The following is an 8,734-nucleotide window of genomic DNA, read 5'->3' as shown; positions in this document are numbered from 1 at the left end:
CTTCTTCCGCCTTTCTGACCTTCCCAACCTTTCAGTTGTAACTTCTTCTCTATATTTAGCTGCGGAGTTTGTTCTGCCATTCTTGGGATCACTCTCTGGTTTATTGGCTCGGATATGGACAGTATCTAGTTGAAAATGTGGGCTGGTGAGCTCAGGGTCCTCCTACTCCACCATCTTCCCAAGATCCTGCTGTTATCCTTTTTTTTTTTTAAATGATCAGACTATTACATTTAGTGATCCACAGCATGGATACAAAAAAAAATCTGCATTAAAACCCTTTGTTGGAATGCTTTACGCTTTCCACAGAACAGAAACTAAAATAACCTGTTATACAATTAGTCACAAATACAGTCCTCGAGTTTTTTGTCCCTACACATGATTATTGTCTAAAACATGTCTTCTTTGTTGCAGCTAGGTCCTGCCACCCCTGTGCTTGGCTGAGTTCGCAATCTATTGTAACCTGGAGCTTCCCTGTCACTTCTCTGGCTCTCCTCCTGCTGAGCTTTGTTTCCTGGCAGTAATTAAAAACTCTGCCTCTGCTGTAGCTACTGCTGCTGCTGGAACCACCGTAGCCACCTCGGTTTCATGGTTCAGCAAAGTATTGGCCTCCACCACCATAGGGGCCAGAGCTTCTGCCTCCAAAATTTCTTCCTTTCATGTGTCCAAAATTTGAGGATTGGTTGTTGTCATTGCCAAAATCGTTATAGCTTCCGCCACCTCCAAAGTTGCTCCCATCATTACCAAATCCATTATAGCCATCCCCAGCGCCACCATATTCACCACCACCTCGACTGCCCCCAAAGCCACCTCGCCCACTGAAGTTCCCTCCATGACCAAAGTTGTCATTCCCACCAAAACTACCTTCACAACCACCACCAATGTTTCCAGAACCACTTCGACCTCTTTGGCTGGAGGAAGCACTCTCCATCTCTTGCTTAGATAGGACTTTCCTTACTTCACAGTTGTGCCCATTCACAGTATGGGATTTTTGAATGACGATCTTGTCTACAGAGTCATGGTCACCAGATGTTACAAAAGCAAAGCCTCTCTTTCTGCCACTGCCTCGGTCAATCATGATCTCAATCACTTCATTTCCCACACTGTTCAAAATAATCTCTTAGATGATGTTCTTCAGCGCCTTCTTTAATGCCACCAACAAAAATCTTTTTCACAGTCAAGTGGGCACTAGGTCTTAGAGAATCTCTACTTGAGACAGCCCTCTTTGGTTCCACAACTCTTCCATCCACCTTTTGTGGCGGTATCCACCTCCTCCTCAGGGGCATCCATGACAAACCCAAAGCCTCTGGACACGTGGTGTTTGGATCTCTCATTACCGCACAGTCCGTTAGCGTTCCCCAGTGCTCAAAATGGCTCCTCAGACTCTCATCAGTTCTTTCAAAGCTCAAACCTCCAACGAAGAGCTTCTGCAGCTCTTCAGGCTCTTTGGGAGACTCTGACTTAGACACGACAGCGCTGGGACGGGAGAGTAACGATGCTTACTCCGTGGCATCCACGGGCCCCTCTGTTATGCTTTTTGATGCCTCTTTATGTCATGGAGATCTGGCAAATATTTATTTGGTAAATTATCAGTCTGTACCCTTATGGCTTCCAGGGTTTGCACGTTAATTGGAAAGACTTTCCCCAGTCCAGTATTTTATAATTGTTTGTACATGTACATGAATAATAGAAATATAAAAGCTACTCATGTTTTTCTAGTATTTTGTATGGTTTTTACTTTTAATATTTTGCCATATCTTAAATTTATTTTGAAGGGTTGCATGAGGGCTACAGCAACATTTTTTCTCAAAAGATTAGCTGTTCTAATACCATTTACTGAAAAATTAATCCTTTTTGCACAAACTGAATTGCTGATATCATAAGTTTCATGGGTTTTTCTAGAGAGTAGCATATGCCTGGCATAAAGTAAATATTCAATATATATTTGGTAAGTAAATAAAAGAATTGTGAAAGTACCCCCACAAATCCTGTTGTTAGCTTAATTAAGGTTACATTGCATATATGGTTGAATACAGAAAGAACTTATATGGTACACAAAATAGAATTTTCTAACTGAAAATCATAGTGTGTATTTTAATTTATTTATATTTTATGCTGTAGTTTTAATGTTTAATTCTTTTTATCAAGATTATTTCCACTTTTTAAAAGTTGATGTCTCCCATTTTGCCTTTCTGTCTTGTTATTTTCCTTCAAGATATATACTTTTTGCTTTCTTCCTGTCCTCTGTCCTATGTTAAATATGCTCTGATGCATACGATCTTGCAATATAATCCATCCATGAGGATTATCTCAGTTTGAGAGGCTTGCATTGGCTTGCAGTGCCGGTTGTATATCGAAGGTAATAAGCAGACCCACTCTCTGTCAAATGTAAGCTAACTTTATGAAGGGTTTGCAAAAGAAACGTGAATTTCTTAGAAAAGTTCTGACTCGTGGGATCTACTTTGTCTTTTTCTTCAAAATTCCGTACCTCCACAAGCAGTTGGTTGTGGGATCCCCACTATTTTTTTTTTTTAATACTGTGCTTGCTGGTGGGTTTAGGAGAGCTGGGGAAATGCAACAGAGTTATATGAAAGTTTATCTCTTCAAACACATTTAGAGTGTAGGTCTTTCTCCTCCCTGTATAAATTTATTCCTGGGTATTTTATTTGTTTTGGCTCAGTCGTAAATGAGATTGTTTTCTTAATTTCTCTTTCTGCTGATTTGTTATGAGTGTATAGAAATGCAACCGATTTCTGTATATTAATTTTGTATACTGCAACTTAACTGAATTCATTTATTAGTTCTAACAGGTTTTTTTGGTTGAGTTCTTAGGGTGTTGTTTTGATTGGAGCATTTAGTCCATTTAAATATAAGTTATTGGTAAGTATCTACTCATTAACATCTTGCTAACTGTTTTCTGGTTGTTTTTGTAGTTCTTCTCTGTTCCTTTATTCTTCTCTTGCTTTCATCGCTTGTGGTTTGATGGCTTTATTTAGTGTTATGCTTATATTCCTTTCTCTTATTTTTTTGTGTATCTATTATAGGTTTGGGTTTGTGGTTTCCATGGGGTTCATATACGGCACTCTCTGTGTATGGCAGTCTATAGTAAGTTGATGGTCTCTTAAGTTCTAAAAGCACTACATTTTTACTACCCCCTCCGATGTATGTATATAATGTCATATTTTACATCATTTTATTTTGTGTCTCTCTGGATGAATTTTTATATATATATAAAATTGACTTTATTACTCTTGTGTTTTAACCCCCATACTGGATTTATAAGTGATTAATCTGTTACCTTTACTATATGTTTGCTTTTACCAGTGAAATTTTTTTCCTTTCATTATGTTCTTACTTCTAGTTATGACCTTTACTTTCCACTTAAACGATTCCCTTTAACATTTCTTATAAGGCTGGGTTAGTGGTAATGAACTCCTTTAACTTTTGTTTATCTGGGGAACTTTTTCTCCTTCAGTTCTGAATGATGGCCTTCTCAGGTAGAGTATTCTTAGTTGAATATATCAGGTCACTATCTTCTGGCTTGCAATGTTTCTGCTAAAAAATCAGCTAACAGCATTATAGGATTTCCCTGGATTTCCCTTGTATGTAAGTGTTTGCTTTTCCTTTGCTGCTTTTAAGATTCTCTCTTTATCTTATTTTTGCTATTTTAATTATTATGTGCCTTGGTGTGGACATCCTTGGGTTCATCTTGTTTGGGGCTCTCTGTAGTTCCTGGACTTGGATGTCTGTGAATTCTTAGTAATTTTGAAAAGATGTTCCACATCTTCATTCTGCACTGGCCCAGAAAATTATATAGCTCTCATCAGGGTATGGCAATATCTCACTACTCTCTAGAGGAGGTGTTTATATATTGTTAATGAAAATAGTAAGAATGATAATCTTATCTATCAGTTTTCTACTGAGAAATTCTAAATATCCAAGATAACTGCATTTTTCCTTCTCCACTACATTTTCTGATTCACTAAAGAGATATGAACATGCTTGGTTGTAGATAAGGAAATAGAACATAACTGATATGCCAAAGATATGGGCTAAATTAATGCTGGGGCAGGAGTAGAACCAAGACGTTTTGACTCCTGCCTTCAGGCATCATTAATCCCTGAATTGTCTGGAGGCTGTGGATTGCAGAGCATAACCAACCAACAGCAGTAACACAGAACACTTGTTTGGATTGTTTTTTTTCTCTCAGAAAATATATGGGCCCTGCTGAAATATATGTTGAGAGCTCTAGGTAGGGAGGAGGGAATAAACTGAGGCCGTGACCTGTAAGGGCTGATGGAAATCTCTTTGGGGCAACCAAAGACAGTCCTAATGGAGGGTTTATGCAGCCACTAGGAATCCAAGTCTAATGTGATTCAGGTCTGTGGGAATCATATGAGATAACTTCATGGGGCACTTTTTAATATGAGCATCTAATGATTATCTTTAGTATTTCCTATTTTATGGTCTAAAGTATTGACTTAAAAAATCTGTTAAACACATATTTTGATTCTGCATGTATGTGCAAAAGGGACCACCAGAAGCAATTCTTTTGTTATTTTCTGTACTTCAGTATCTCTGGCATGAAGGACAAGTGTTGTGAGTTGGTTTGACAACCAGAGACCAGAATGCTTTTCTGTCCAGAATTTTAAAAAGTGGATATTCAGTCAATGAGGTTTCTTGTAATGACTTATTAATAAGAAAAGTTTTTTGGGGGGAGCAATGTCAGCAAAATGGTAGCATATGAATTCCTAGTGCTTGTCCCCCCCTCAAGAAACATCAATTGGAACAACTATCCACACTCAAAAACCACCTTCATAAGATCAAATAATTCCATTTGAGGGATTACAGCACCTGGATATAGCACAGAAATAAGAAAAGTTGCATTGAGAAGGGTAGAAAAGATAGATTCACATAAAAAGTAAGGAGATCGAATCAGTAATCAAAAACCTCCCAACAAAGAAAATCCCAGGACCAGAGAGATGGCTTCACTGGTGAATTCTACCAAACATTTAAAGAATAACCAACACCAATCCTTCTCAAACTATACCAAAAATTTAAAGAGGAATGAACACTCCCAAACTTATTTTATGAAGCCATGTTCCCCTAATACCAAAGCCATACAAAGTCACTATCTGAAAAGAAAACTAAAGGCCAATATCCCTAATTAATATAGATACAAATTTCTCAACAAAAATACTAGCAAACTGGGTTACCTGGCTGGCTCAGTCAGTGGAGCATGGAACTCTTGATCTTGGGGTTGTGAGTTTGAGCCCTACTTTGGATGTAGAGATTACTTAAAAATAAAATCTTTTAAAAACCTAGCAAACTGAATTCAAGAACACATTAAAAGGATCTTATACCATTATCAAGTGGAATTTATCCTTGGGTTGCAAAGATGATTCAGCATATGCAAATCAATAAATGTGATACATTGCTTTAAAAGAATGAAGGATAAAAATCATGTGGTCATCTCATTAGATGCAGAAAAAAAGTTTGACAAAATTCAACATCCTTTCATGATTAAAAAAACTCTCAACAAATTGGGTATAGAAGGAATATACCTTAACATAATAAAGGCCATATATGCAAAACCCACAGCTAACATCATACTTCATAGTGAAAGGTTTGAAAACTTTCTTATTAATACCAGGAACAGGGCAAAGGTGTTGACTCACCATTCCTATCCGTATAGTATTGGAAGTCCTAGCCAGAGCAATTAAGCAGAAAAATCAGCAAGGAAGGAGTAAAATTTTCTTTGTTTGCAGATGATATAATTTTATGTATAAGAAATCCTAAAGACTCCACTAAAAAACTGTTAGAACTAATTAACAAATTCAGTGGAGTTACAATACACAAAACTCAACATACAAAAGCCAGTTGTGGTTTATACACTAACAATAAACTTTCTGAAAAAAATACAATAATCCCATTTATAACAGCATCAGAAACAATAAGATACTTAGGAATAAACTTAACCTAGGAGGTAAAAGTTCTGTACACTGATGATTACTAGACACTAATGAAATCAATTGAAGAAAACACAAATAATTGGAAAGATATCTCAAGTTCATGGATTGGAAGTTTATAGATTAGAAGAATTTTAAGATATTAAAATGTCCATACTACTAAAAGCCATCTATATATTCAATGCAATCTCTATCAAAACCCCAATGGCATTTTTTACAGAAATAGAAGAAAAATCCTTAAATTTGTGTGAAGTCACAAAAGACCCTGGATAGACAAAACAATCCTGAAGATGAAAAAGGTGAAGGCATTATATATCCTGATTTCAAACTATACTACAAAGCTATAATAATAAAACAGTATAGTACTGTCATAAAGACAAATATATAGACCAGTGGAACTGAATTGAGGGATTAAAATTGAGCTCATACATATACAGTCAACTGGTAATTAACAAGGGAGCCAGGTATACTAAATGGGGAAAGGAGGGCAAACTGGATATTCACATGCAAAAGAATGAAACTGGAGCCCTCTCTTACAATGTCACTAAAATTACCTCAAATGGATGAAAGGCTTAAATGTAAGACCTGCAACTATAAAACTACTAGAAGAAAGCTCTTTGACATTAGTTTCAGCAGTAATTTTTTGGATATTACTCCAAAAGCACAGCAGGAAAAGCAACAATAGATAAGTAAGACTACTTTGAATTAAAAAGCTTTTGTACAGCATAAGTAACAGTCAATAGAATGAGAAGGCAACTTATGAAATGAGAGAGGATATTTGCAAATCATATATCTCATTAGGGGTTAGTATCCATAATATATAAGGTACTCATATGACTCAGTAGTAAAAAAGAAAAAAAAAATCCGATTAAATAAATCAGCAGAGGACCTGAATAGACATTTTTCCAAAGAAGACATACAAATGACCAATAAGTACATGAAAAGATGCTCTGTGTCATTAATCATTAGGGGAAATGCAAATCAAACCACAAGGAGCTATTATTTCACAGCTGTTAGAATGGCTTTATCAAAAAGTCAAGAGACAACAAGTGCTAGTGAGGATGTAAAAAGGGAGCCCTTGTGCACTATTGGTGGGAATGTAAATTGGTGCAGCCTCTGCAGAAAATAGTGTGGAGGCTCCTTAAAAAATTGAAAATTGGAAGTCTACCATATGATCCAGCTATTCCACATCTGGGTATATGTCCAAAGGAAATGGAATAATTATCTTGAAGTGATATCTCCACCCCCATGTTTTTTGCTGCATTATTCACGGTAGCTAAGATTTGAACACAACCTAAACGTCCATTGGTGGATAAATGGATAAAGGAAGTGTGGAATATATACACAATGCAATATTAGTCAGCCATAAAAAAGAAGGAAATCCTGCCTTTTGTAATGACGGGGGTGGACCTTGAAGGCTTACACTAAGTGAAATAATTCAGACAGAGAAATACTATATGTTCTCACTTATATGTGGAACCTAGGAAACCCAACTCGTAGAAATAGAGGTAAGAATACTGGTTTCCAGGGGCTGGAGGCGTTGGGGGAAAAGGGAGATGTTGGGCAAAGGGTACAAACTTTCAGCTATGAGATGAGTAAGTTCTGGGACTCTAATGTACAGCATGGTGACCATAATTAGCAATACTGTATTATATACTTTAAGGCTGTTAAGAGAATAAATCTTAAATGTTATGATGACAACAAAAAAGGTAATTGTGAGGGGATTAGAGGTGTTAGTTCACCTTATTGTCATAATTGTTTTGCAATCTATGTGTATCCGATCATCATGTGGTAAACCTTAAACATACATATGCCAATAATATCTCAGTGAAGCTGGGGAAATGTTTAAATTAATGAAACTATTTCAAAAAATTTTAAAAAGAAGAGTTTTCACTTAAATTTAACATTAATGACTTAGAGAAATATAGTCATAGAAATATTTATTGACTAAGAGAGTATCTCTTCAGGTTTCTCTTCATTTTAAATTTAATACTTTTCTTTGAACATTGTGCATTAGGCTCATTCACATTAAAAAAAATAGATGTGGTGTTAAAAATCCAAGTCAGTAAGGTACGAAATCAAAAGCAAATTAATTCCAGAGAGAAAAATCAAAAAATGTATTTGTTGTCACTTTTTAAGTTTTTGTATTATAAATTGTTTTGATTTGTATCATCAGAGACTTCTAGAAATAACTGTTTCAAACATCAGACTCCAGATGGGTGGATTTAAGCTGTTGCATTCTAAAGATAGAAAAATTTCTGCTAAATCAAATTTATTATGTCAAAATTTATAGGACTAAGTCAATAATTGTTCAAAAATACCTAGGAATAGTCACTAATACCTTTAATGTTCCTGTCATAGACAATAACAATTTGAATTCTTGAAATCCATTCACATTAATTTTGTGATTATTGGCCATAGTCTCTAGATTTTGAATTTAATTTCTATCTCTAATATCATCTTTTTATGGTCATCAGTTGAGTTAGTGATTAAAGAAAAAAAAAACTCTTCCCTCAGTCTGACTTTGGCCCCGTTAGATTGTCATTCTCTCTGACATGGCAAAGAAAGCTCAGCTGACAGTTTTTATGACAAGAACAGCATTCTCTCATATGTATTCTAGTACCCTACTTCAAAGCAAACTTTCATTTCGACAGTCTCGGTAGAATAACACATTTGCCTTTTATTTGTCTCAATACTGAGTCAAGGAAGCTTTCTATACCAGCAGTTTTCCCAAAGAAGGGGAAAAAATTCAACATTAAAAACAACCA

General features: G+C 35.8%; 1 pseudogene; it reads right to left on the bottom strand.

Moving 5' to 3' along the window:
* Nucleotides 1–379: 379 nt before the first annotated feature.
* On the bottom strand, nt 380–8,385 carry LOC100481660 (annotated as a pseudogene).
* Between the last annotated feature and the right edge of the window lie 349 nt (nt 8,386–8,734).

This window comes from Ailuropoda melanoleuca, chromosome X (assembly GCF_002007445.2).
Source record: "Ailuropoda melanoleuca isolate Jingjing chromosome X, ASM200744v2, whole genome shotgun sequence".
Lineage (NCBI taxonomy): Eukaryota > Metazoa > Chordata > Mammalia > Carnivora > Ursidae > Ailuropoda > Ailuropoda melanoleuca.
Note: the sequence above shows the minus strand (reverse complement) of the source record. Positions and strands in the feature narration are given on the sequence as shown.